At 42.9% G+C, this 12,988-nt stretch overlaps 1 protein-coding gene across 2 annotated transcripts in view; it reads left to right on the top strand.

Annotated features, from left to right (window-relative positions):
• The window catches only part of LOC141056358 (C-C motif chemokine 20-like), a 106,484-nt gene that overhangs the window by 25,230 nt on the left and 68,266 nt on the right, over positions 1–12,988 (top strand). The gene's annotated exons all lie outside the window — the stretch shown is intronic.

The raw sequence follows: 12,988 nt of genomic DNA, 5'->3' as shown, positions 1-12,988 counted from the left end.
CAAGTTCTCCAAAAAATATGACATAGTTGTCATGGGAGATTTCAACTATCCAGACATTTGTTGGGAATCTCTCTCAGGCAAAACTAACAGGTCAAGGAAATTCTTATCCTCTCTTGCTGACAACTTTATCTTCCAAAAGGTAGGGGAGAAAACAAGGGGAACTGCTACCTTGGATCTAATCCTTATAAACAGGGAGGAAATGGTTGAGGAGGTAAAAGTGGCTGAGACCCTAGGAGGTAGCGACCATGCTATTTTAGAATTTTGGATAATTAGAGGCGGAAGACCTGTGAAGACTCAGACGTCAAGGTTAGATTTCAGAAAGGCAGATTTTAAGGGATTCAGAAAGAGAATTCGAGGGATCCAATGGCTGGATATCCTTAAAGACAAAAATGTCCAGGAAGGATGGGAAATCTTGAAAAATGAAATTCTCAAAGCACAGTTGTTAACAATTCCGAAAAGAGGGAAGAATAGGAAGCATTTAAGGAAACCCGGATGGATGAACACAGAACTTAAGCACATGCTAAAAAGGAAGAAAGAAATGTTTATAAAATGGAAAGAGGGAGGCATATCTAAAGAAGAATATAATGCTGTCTGCAGAACCTGCAGGGCACAAATTAGATTATCTAAAGCTTAAAATGAATTGAGGCTTGCAAGAGATGTCAAAAGCAATAATAAAGGATTTTGGGGATATGTCAAAAGTAAAAGAAAAGTCAAAGATGCTATAGGATTTTTACAGGATGAAAATGATGAAATGGTAAGACAGGATGTTGAGAAGGCTGAACTTTTAAATTCCTATTTTGCATCTGTTTTCTCTCAGAAAGGAAATGTAACATCAACTGTTCTTCACTGTCCTATTAAGGGAATAGAAGAATCCAGGATATCTATAAACAGAAAGACAGTGAGGAAACACTTAGCTAACCTAAATTAATTCAAGTCTCCAGGTCTAGATAAATTACACCCCAGAGTACTGAAGGAGATAGCAGAAGAAATTTTTGAACCCCTCTCCATAATCTTTGAAAATTCTTAGAGAACAGGAGAAGTGCCAGAAGACTGGAGAAGAGCAAATGTTGTTCCTATCTTCAAAAAGGGGAAGAAGGTGGACCCAGGCAACTATAGGTCGGTGAGTCTGACTTCTATACCAGGAAAGATCTTTGAACAAATTATTAAACAACATGTATGTCAATACCTGGATAAGAATGCAGTGATTAAACAGAGTCAGCATGGGTTTGTAACTAATAAGTCATGTCAGACTAACTTAATTTCCTTCTATGATGGTATCACTGATTGGGTGGATCAAGTTAATGCTGTAGATATAGTATATCTTGACTTCAGCAAAGCATTTGACAAAGTCTCTCAAACAATCCTTATTGAAAAAATGACTAAGTATGGAATGGACAAGGCAACTGTTAGGTGGATTCATAACTGGCTTAGTGATCGGACCCAAAGAGTGGTTGTAAATGGCTGCACATCCAGTTGGAAGAATGTCTCAAGTGGGGTACCACAGGGCTCTGTCCTGGGCCCTGTATTGTTCAACATCTTTATCAACGATTTAGATGAAGGAATTGAGGGTAAACTGATTAAATTTGCTGATGACACAAAGCTAGGAGGGATAGCTAATACTAGAGAAGAGAGAGAGGATTCAAAAAGATTTAAATAAACTGGAGAAGTGGGCAGCATCTAACAGAATGGTTTTTAACAGGGAGAAATGCAAAGTACTACATCTGGGCAATAAAAATGAAAAAAGCATATACAGAATGGGAGGAATAGGGCTTAGTGACAGCACATGTGAAAAAGACTTGGGTATACTAATAGATCACAGACTGAATATGAGTCAACAATGTGATGCAGCAGCAAAAAAGGCAAATGCAATTCTAGGATGTATTAACAGAAGCATACAGTCTAGATCACGTGAAGTCATTATTTCCCTCTACTCCTCTTTGGTCAGACCTCATCTGGAATATTGTGTCCAGTTTTGGGCACCACATTTTAAAAAAGACATCAACAAACTGGAGCAAGTTCAGAAAAGAGCGACCAGAATGGTGACCGGTCTGCAAACTCTGTCTTATGAGGAAAGGTTGCAGGATTTGGGATTGTTTAGTTTGCAAAAGAGAAGACTGAGAGGAGACTTAATAGCTGTCTACAAATATCTAAAGGGCTGTCACACTGTAGAAGGATCAACTTTATTCTCATTTGCACAAGGAAAGACTACGGAGTAGAAAATGACATGCTTAACTTTCTGAATAGCACCTACTGTGTCTGTTCCAAAAACTTCAAAAAAGTGAGTGATTAAACCTTTAAACACTTTGCAACCCCTTTTAACCTGCTTAGAAGGGAACAAAACAAGAATATTTAATGAATACCCCAACGCAGGTAAAAATTCTCTTTTTAACAAAACTCAACGAAAGAAAAATAAAGATTATTTAAGTGAAAACTAGTGTTGAGCGATACCGTTCGATACCCAAAAATATCGTATCGGATGGTATCGCCCGATACATAAAAAATATCGGGTATCGCCGATTCCGATACCGGAAGTCCCATTCAAGTCAATGGGACTTCCGGTATCGGAATTAAAAAAAGCCCTTTATTTCCTTGTTGGCTAATTCTACATAATTGAAAACAAATAAGAATCATGTAGAATGTATTGTGGGAGGTGGAGGAGACATTAAAGGCATAGTGGTTTATTCAAATCACATGGCATAGCATTAATTCCAATTTTTTTTTCAATACGTTTGGAGTTAAAAAGATATTGACTATGTTAACCTTTTTTATATTTTGTCAGATATGTACTGTATGTTTCACAACTTCCATGCTCTTCACCTTCTTTTGTACTTCTCCCACACTTTCTCCTTCATGATCCGCAGCAGTAGCATTTTTTTCATCAACTTTTTCTTCACCTTATTCATCTTCTTCTTCTTCATCTTCTTCCCATTAATTTTTTTTTCCATTCTTCATATTCTTCTTATTCAGCTATTATTAATTTTAATATGCTATTTCTTCATCTTCTTCCTATTCTTCTTTGTCTTCATTTTCTTATGGTGACAGGCATTCCTGTAGTACTTATCTATAAAAGTTATAAGATTACACCTTACGTTCTGCCTGTCACAAAAGATTTACAACAGGATTTGTCCGCGTTCAGTTTGGCCTGCAGCAGCAGGCATTTTCCAGGGGCACTACGAGGAGGAACGGACTCACCCCCATTTACTGCTTAGTCTTCTTCTGCTTATAATTTTGATTTCTTCTATGCTGATTTTTAGTCTTATGCTTAATGTTCTTCTGCTTTTGCTTCTTCTGCTTCTTGTTCTTCTGTCTTTTGTTCTGTATCTTGGTGGTTGTCTTCATGTTCTTTGTCCTCTTGGTCTTATTATTTAGGGTCATATTTCTGGTCTTCTTTGGTGTGGTCTTCAGGGTCGTCATCATCAGGGTCGTCGTCATGGAGATCAATAAGGATTACCAAAGACAATTTCAAAAAGCTTGATCTTGGAAATGTAGCAAAAGGTACAAGAAGGCTGAGAAACTGTCGAGAACCAGCAGACAGTGCTGGCACCCGGATGGGTAGCAGAAGGAACAAGAGCCAATGGCACTACCGAGGACCAACTGACGGTGCTGGACCACGGTTACTAAGCAGAAGGTACCTGTGCTAAAAAGCACTACCAAGGACCAGCTGACGGTGCTGGACCTCGGATACCGAGATGGAGGCACCTAGGCCAAAGGCTGTGGCGAGAACCAGCAGACAGTGCTGGCACCCGGATGGGTAGCAGAAGGAACAAGAGCCAATGGCACTACCGAGGACCAACTGACGGTGCTGGACCATGGTTACTAAGCAGAAAGTACCTGTGCTAAAAAGCACTACCAAGGACCAGCTGACGGTGCTGGACCTCGGATACCGAGGTGGAGGCACCTAGGCCAACAGCTGTGGCGAGAACCAGCAGACAGTGCTGGCACCCGGATGGGTAGCAGAAGGAACAAGAGCCAATGGCACTACCGAGGACCAACTGACGGTGCTGGACCACGGTTACTAAGCAGAAGGTACCTGTGCTAAAAAGCACTACAAAGGACCAGCTGACGGTGCTGGACCTTGGATACCGAGATGGAGGCACCTAGGCCAAAGGCTGTGGCGAGAACCAGCAGACAGTGCTGGCACCCGGATGGGTAGCAGAAGGAACAAGAGCCAATGGCACTACCGAGGACCAACTGACGGTGCTGGACCACGGTTACTAAGCAGAAGGTACCTGTGCTAAAAAGCACTACCAAGGACCAGCTGACGGTGCTGGACCTCGGATATCGAGATGGAGGCACCTAGGCCAAAGGCTGTGGCGAGAACCAGCAGACAGTGCTGGCACCCGGATGGGTAGCAGAAGGAACAAGAGCCAATGGCACTACCGAGGACCAACTGACAGTGCTGGACCACGGTTACTAAGCAGAAGGTACCTGTGCTAAAAAGCACTACCAAGGACCAGCTGACAGTGCTGGACCTCGGATACCGAGATGGAGGCACCTAGGCCAAAGGCTGTGGCGAGAGCCAGCAGACAGTGCTGGCACCCGGATGGGTAGCAGAAGGAACAAGAGCCAATGGCACTACCGAGGACCAACTGACGGTGCTGGACCACGGTTACTAAGCAGAAGGTACCTGTGCTAAAAAGCACTACCAAGGACCAGCTGACGGTGCTGGACCTCGGATACCGAGATGGAGGCACCTAGGCCAAAGGCTGTGGCGAGAACCAGCAGACAGTGCTGGCACCCGGATGGGTAGCAGAAGGAACAAGAGCCAATGGCACTACCGAGGACCAACTGACGGTGCTGGACCACGGTTACTAAGCAGAAGGTACCTGTGCTAAAAAGCACTACCAAGGACCAGCTGACGGTGCTGGACCTCGGATACTATGACATATTGTTGGCAAATATCACGTGCCATTTTTTTTTTATAAATGGTATATAATTATTATAAATAATAGTAGTGAATGATTATAAAGGGACAGGTAGTGAAGATTTTAGTAGAAAAAAGAAGCTTTCTCCATTATATCTCCTCATCTGTTAGCCAAACTAGATTCTCTCTGCAAATGGTCCCACTCAATATGGAGAACCCATCAAATCTCTAAATAGTAAGGAAATAATAATGGAAATTGAGATCTACTTAAAAATATAGAGATGGTAGAAAATTGGGTAAAGATTAGAATGGGATGAAGCTTGAGATGGAATTGTAGGAGTTGGAGAACAATGCAGATCCAGAGGGAAAATGTAAATTAAGAACAGAACAGAGAAGATAGTAAAGAACTGAGTGTACATGATAGAGGAGATATAGATCTAAATGTGCATGAAGGAGGTGGAGATGTAAAAGTAAGCTAAAGGTACTGTCACTTAGCGATGCACCAGCGATCCCGACCAGCGATATGACGCTAAGTGGTCACTAGTGAGCTGCCACACAGGCAGATCTCACCGATATCGCTGGAGTCGGGGGTCGCTACTTACCTGTCAGACGAGGCGATCCTGACTTCCGCCCGCCGGCTCCACGCTCGTCTCTCCACAGGGAGCGCCGCAGGAAGCTGACGATGAGAAGCGGTCCAGGACGTTCTCACGCGATCAGCGATAACCAGCGGGGAGCAGGTCATAGGTAAGTATCACACACAGCGATATCGCTAGCATGTCACAAGTTATAGCGATATCGCTTAGTGTGACAGGCCCTTAAGACATAAAAAGAAAAGAAGATGAGGATAAAGATCTAAGCATAATCTGAGGAGATAAAGAGCTAGATATACAGTATGTAGAACAAGGAGATGAATTAGATGTCATTGAGGAGATGGAACTTCAGACGTAAATGTATACGGAGATCTTAAACTAAAGGAGAACAGGATGTAGGCAGAGAAGAAGATTGCAGTTTTTGATAACTAGGCCACTGCCGGGAGGCAGGATGGCTCAGTTCACTTATCTATCCCTTTATCTAAGTCACTATGGCAAAGTGGCTTTTTGGCTCCCCTCCCTCAGTGGCCAGCATCTGGAGTGTCACATTCTAGGGTTGCTCCCCTCTAGAAGATCCCCAGTAAATGTTAATGGAAAAGTTGGTAGAGAAGGAGATGAAGATCTAGATGTAATGGAAGAAAGTAGTGGAGATCCAGATATGAATAGGGATATAGAAAGAAAAGGCAATGAAGGTTTAAGTGTATGAAAATAAAGAAATGAAGAACTTGATGTGAATGTAGAGAGATGGAGCTCTAGTTGTAAGACAGAGAAGTAAAGGGGATGGAGCTGGAGAAAGAGCTAGTGATCATTGCAAACAGACAGAGGTGGGGATAGTGAACATATACAGATATAAAGGATGATCTAGACACAAATGAAGAAGAAAACAGAAGGAAATGAAGTTCTAAATGTAAATGAAAAAGGAGATTAAGATCTACGTGTAAAAGAAAGAGACAGAAGGAGGTGAAGATCAAGATATAAATGAAGAAAGAGAAGTAGAAGGAGAGGAAGATCTAGATATAAATGAAGGTATAGAAAGTGGGAGAGGACGATCTAGATATAAATAAAGGAGAAATAGAAGGAGATAAACAAATGTAGAGGATGATAAAAAAGGATTGGGAGAAATAGATAGTACATGTTTAAACCTTCCAGGGACATTCTCCACCAAGTCACATGACTAGAGCGCTTCTAGGTCAACATGGAAGCTGAAGTATTTTAGAAAGACTGATTGAGTTGTCACAATATTGTGCAACATAAAAAACAATTTATCTTTCTGTATAATAAACACCGATGCCAAGTTTATTCCTTTTAAAAGACACACAACTTTACACAGGGAGAAGGATAATTGGTTCCAGCTTTATGATGTCGGTTTTCAGGACAGAACGTGTCCGCAGTATTGTGTTTAATTTCATATTTCTGCAAAATATTTTACAATAAAACTAAACATTTCTGGGTCAAATAATTAAGTTTGTTATTTTTTTTTACTTCACATGACACTTTCTCTACTCCTTACTTGGTTTCACCATTCCAGATGTATTTCTTTGGGTTATTAATGTGTGTTGGGTCAGATTTTGGAGAAAGTGTATGGTTTAGTGTTTCCCATTTGTATTGCACTTTGTGAGGCCCTATAGCACCCTCTTATCTGACCCTATCTAATCACAATATGTAGGATATTAATTAGGGCTCATATACACGGTCGTATAAATCCCTCTCTCACCCCAATCGGCACACCCCGCGATGCAATCATGGGGAGCCTATGATGGTCATGGCACCTGGAGGTCAATCAATGACAACATGGTCTGCCAGGTATTGTGGCCTGTTATACCAAGCCAAAGGCAGGATCTAACATGCGTTCTAGCAGTGTAATTTGACAAGTTTCATGCATTATACAAGTGATCAGAGAAGTTAAAGTTTCATAGAGGGACTTAGGGTCCCGTTACACATAGTGATGCTCCAGCGATCCCGACAACGATACGACCTGGTAAGGATCGCTGGTACGTCGCTACATGGTCGCTAGTAAGCTGTCAAACAGGCAGATCTACTCAACGACGCAGCAACGGTACGGTGATCCGTATAACTACCTCGGCGGTCGTTGGGGCCTTGTCAGCAGCTATTCTGATGACTCGGACCTCGATAGGCATGCTTCAGGGTTGCCTTTTCCACACCCCTCTGCTCCGATTAGTGCAGTAGTGGCCACCATCACTACACGGTTTGCTTCAGCTTCCCTGTCTGAGTCGCTAGTGCGCTATTTATTTGTGGATCCACAGTCACTGACACGAGGTCGCTAGTGCGTTATTATTTGTGGATTTCACTACGCGGTTTACTTCAGCGTCCCTGTCTGAAAACCGTATAATACGATCCACGGCGCTCAGGAACAAATGATGGAAGCGCTACTACGTTGTTTTTTATGACGAGGTCGCCCAATCAGAGAATGATAGCGCAGTAGTGGCCACCAATCAGAGCTGAGGGGGCATTGAAAAGACAAAGTAAAATCAAACCTGAGTTCTGAGTCGCCAACGAGGTCGCTTGTCCTTGTTATGGTGTCAAACACAGCGATGCATGCTGGCCAGTGGGACACCAGCGATCAAAAAATGGCCCAGGACATTCGAGCACGATCAGCGAGATCACAGCGGGAGCGGCCAGTTGCCGCTATGTGTCACAAGTAGCGAGATCGCTGGCGAGGTCGCTGTTGCGTCACAAAACCTGTGATGCTTCAGCGATCTCGCTAACTATCTCTCTATGTGTAAAGTACCCTTAAGTAAAAAAGAACAAATTATTTAAGATAAAAAAACGAAATAAAGAACAAAAAATATTGCATCAATATTGTACCAATAATATTGCACGCATTCATATTTATAACTTTTCTGTGCGATATGACTATCTGGATTAAAGGAATAATCAAAGTTTGAATATTGCTATTTTTTAAAAGTTGTTGTCAAATGTCTGACATTTTTATAATTAAATACGCAACACATTGACCTAAATTTACCACCAATATAAAGTATAATGTGTCATGAAAAAGCAATCTCAAAATCACTTTTATATGTTGAAACATTTCAGAGTTACTACCACATAAAGTCACATATGTCAAATAAAAAAAAAAAAATATTGGTCACTAACGGGTTAAACTGATGTGAAAACATCCCATGTTGCAAAAATTTGCAACTTTCCATAGCACAAAAAATTGTGACTTTTTAAACCTTTTACACCAGTTTTCTGTTGTGCAAACGTTGATTAATTGGTCCCAATGTGAACATACCCCTATAGGCTGTAAAGCTCCTATGTAGACACAAAAAGGAACCAGCTCACTGGTATGCCAGGGGTGCACAGAACTCCGCCAGATCAAGCGTGTTTCAGCATAGAAGAAGAAAAAATAAATAAATAAAATTTCGTTCCAGCTCCCATAAAATCTTCAATTTTATTTTTCCATTAAAAACATCAGGTAAATCGGCATGCTCACTGCATCAGCTCAAAGCCCAGCTATGCGTTTTGATCGATAAGATCTTTTTTACAGCTTATAATGGTAATAAATGATGATTTAAGGTTGTTATTATTGGAGGTGCATACAGCATATTAGTTGTAAGCAACCTGGGCTTCCATAACTCCTCAGCAGTGCCACAGGCTGATCGCCTCCACGCCGCGCCGCATTGATGCAGTAATTGATGCAAAAGGCGCCCCGACCAAGTATTGAGTGCATTTACTGAACATACATTTCAGTTGGCCAATATTTCCGATTTAAAAATCATTTTCAATCTGGTGTTATAAAGTATTCTAATTTACTGAGATAATGACCTTTGGGTTTTCATTGGCTGTAAGCCATAATCATCATCAGTAACAGAAATAAACACGTGAAATAGATCACTCTGTCTGTAATGACTCTATATAATATGAGTTTCATTTTTTGCATTGAAGAATTGAAATAAATTAACATTTTGATAGTCTAATTTAGTGACAAGCACGTGTATATAATGATATGTGGAACATGTCCTATACACATAACAATACATGGATTTTTATTTTTTTAAAGAAGTCATCCTATGACTTTTTTCCTTCCCTACATCTGTGTAGTTATGCATGTAGTGTAGTGTCAGTGTGTTATTGTGTAGTACTCACCTACTGCTGTCTTCTCTGGTGTCCAGCTTCATTCTGCTCCTCTTCTGAGTGCTCACCGCTCTTCTGACTCTCCGGGGCACCCTATTCACTATGTGCGAGCTGTAAGTCTCTTGTAGGGCTCATACTCACTGGAGAGAAAATCGGATGAGTGCACTCTGACAAATGTTATTCAATAGGTGAATTCGCAGTTGCGATTTTTTATTTTTTTTTTTCTCATTTGAAATTGGACTGAGAAAAAAATCTCAGCATGCTGTGATTTCCTGATGAGACTCGCCAATGCAAGTCAATGGTGGCGATTAAAAAACGGACCATCCATTTTCCATCCGTTTTTTACAGATACATTACCATTCTGTGTTATAGAACACTGTAAATGACTGTAGAAAAATAGCTGCAGATTAAAAAAAGCACATTGCATATGGATGTAAAACGGATGCAAATCGCATACAAATCGCATGAAAAGTTGTATGCCAATCATAGTTTTGGTCAATTTTTTCCATCTAGAAAATGGACCGTTTTTTTTCGCAAATGTGTATGAGCCCTTACAATGTAAGTCTAAGGAACCTTGTTCTGAGCCTTGTGATATTCCATACACTTACCTGGTTAACCCTGCCAATAGCATATCCTTGTCTCAAAGATTAAGACATGCACGTGTAAATACAAACTGACGGTACAGTGAAACTGCGAATTGCTATTTGGTTATTATCAGTAAAGGTTATTCACCAGTCCATGGCCTGAAATTGGTGTAACCACGGTGTGTGGTGACTGCAGTTTTATTTTGGTGGTTAGTTTTTCAGGGACTATTAGGGCATATCAGGGCAAGCTTTTAATGAGTCGGTGCGCCATATGTGAGATAATCACAGATATAACAGGGCATGTTAACAATGGTTAATTATCTCCCTGTTTAGTGGCCTACTGATTCACCGAATTATCCTATGTTAATATATCTGGCATATTGATAACCCATATTGGAACCTTATGGGTTGTGTCACGACTGTTGTAGGGTATCCCAGTACCAGTGGCTCGTTCCCTGTCCCTAACGCTAGGGGCACCCTAGCTAGTCCTGTTCCCCGGATTACTACTGATGTGATGGTGACCACGTCAGGGCCACATACCTTGTCTGAGCTCCTTTATCCGCCCTTAGTCTGTACCCTTTCGCCACCCAGGAAAGCGGCGAGTAGCAGAAAAAACAAAGTAGGAGAAGAAGGTGATTAGCACACAACCAAAACCACGCAACAGTCTTAAATAAATCCACCAAATGCGTTCTTATACAACAACTCTCCACCAACTCCAGAACCATGCAGCAATGAAGCTAACTGGCAATGATGGTGGCCAGAGCTCAGAATATATAGGAGATAAGAGTTGCTGAGGATCTAAAAGCTACTGTCACACTTAGCGACGTACCAGCGATCCCGACCAGCGATATGACGCGGTCAGGATCACTGGTACATCGCTAAGTGGTCGCTAGTGAGCTGCCACACAGGCAGACCTCACCAGCGACATCGCAGGGGTCGGGGGTCGCTACTTACCTGTCAGACGAGGCGATCCTGCGTCCTCCCGCCCGGCTCCACGCGTTGCTCGTTGTCAGCTTCCTGCTGGGCTTCCTGCTGTGATGAAACGGTCCAGGACATTCTTGCGCGATCAGCGATAACCAGCGGGGAAGCCGGTCGTAGGTAAGTATCAGACATAGCGATATCACTAGCAATATCGCTATAACGTCACAAGTTATAGCAATATTGCTAGCGATATCTTAGTGTGAAATGCCCTTAATGCATAACAGCTTCCATGAGTTCTAAACTGAGCAGATTACCTCCTGCACTGCTAAAAGAAACCTGTATCATTTACTAAGATGGTGTATGTCAGGAAAATATGAACTATCTTCCATTGTCCTGGGTATACATCTCATACTGGCCTACTGCTCCTCCCACAATTGGCTGCTGTGGGGGCCAGGCCCTGCACATAGCCCCCTCTCTCTCCCTCTCTGTGAATTTCCACTCCACCTCCCTTCCAGCAAATGGTCAGTGTTATTGCATGCTAGCTCTGGCAGAGCTGAGTGTTCTCCCGCCAAGAATCTCTGCTTCCTAAGCAGAATACTCAAATTTGAATTCAACAACACACATTAATTCTAGAAACATGAAAATTAGATTTCTAGGATTGGGGCACTTGGAGTTACGCATGGCATTTTGTGGCATTTAGGGCCATCGGAAACCTAGGAAATGAATTTCTGTCCGCTGGCAAATCACAGAAATACCGTGCTTGAACTCTAAAGAACAGTAAAATCACAGGGGGAAAAATAATGCCAATATCATTGGCTTGTGTGCTTCCAGGCCAAAGATATGGAGAAAGTTGGAAAGTTATCAATAAAATATTTTAGCATCGGGTTCCTGCAGCTGCACAGTAGGAATCCAGAGCCTTGAAATCAGCAGTCTCCCATTCTCCACTGACCACTCAGGAGCTTGCACAGCAATCCCAGCATCCCAGACACTCTGCTCAGGTCAGCTCTGTGGGACTGGCTGTTGTTGCCACCTCTGGGCCAGCAATAGCATCGCAGGCTGCTCAGCAACAAGACACTCCAGAGGCTAAGTCCTCCCGTCGCTCTACTGGGCATGCTCACGAGACGATCTCCCATTGGAGATCGGTAGTCACATGCCCAGGTCCTTCTCGTGATCTGATTGGTACATCTCAGGGATCTGGAAGCTTCCAGAAGGTCCCGGCTATAAAAGGTTCACATGGCCGCTCGGCCATGCCCTAGTATAGACTCTAGTGGCTAAATGGTGTGAATGATGATGGATGCATGTACCTGCGAATGAATCATTAAGATCCCCTCCCTCTGATATTATGTGTGTGTATAGGGACTTAGGTTTAGAGTCAGCGCCAGCCAATGGCAAGCTACAGCCACAATAGCATCCTCCACAGTGCTAGCATCCGACAGTGCACCTGCTACCGGGCATTGTCGATTAGCGGCAGTGTCTGTCACCGCGCTGCAGTCTGCAGCTCCTCTTGGCGTCTGCAGTGGCGACGCCGCATGCACGGTAGGTCTAGATGGACGCTGACCCTCTGCCTAGGGCCCAGCTCCTGTGACCATATACCGTACGTGCACTTCTCTGAGACCTGTGATGTTATCAGGCTCAGCCTTTTGTGTTTAGCACTTAGGCGTCTCTGTGAATAAACAGAGATCACTCAGCACACCCGGATGACATTCAACCCGCGTGCGTTATACCGCCATATTGTATGTCCACCATTGTCTAGCAGCACTTTACGTTATTTAATATTTAGTGCGTTCCACCATCCCTAACATTATATTAGCGCCAGGGTCTGGATAGTAATGGCGGACCTGCAGCAGCTACGGCAGTACATTCGGCAACTGGAGGGCAGGTTGGCAGCTATCGAGAGCTCCACCTCAGCTGCGAATGCTACAGTGGCCGCT

Source organism: Dendrobates tinctorius, unplaced genomic scaffold (genome assembly GCF_039654945.1).
Source record: "Dendrobates tinctorius isolate UK_male_01 unplaced genomic scaffold, ASM3965494v1 ptg000197l, whole genome shotgun sequence".
Lineage (NCBI taxonomy): Eukaryota > Metazoa > Chordata > Amphibia > Anura > Dendrobatidae > Dendrobates > Dendrobates tinctorius.
The sequence above is the reverse complement of the archived record's forward strand: the minus strand, read 5'-3'. Positions and strand labels throughout refer to the sequence as shown.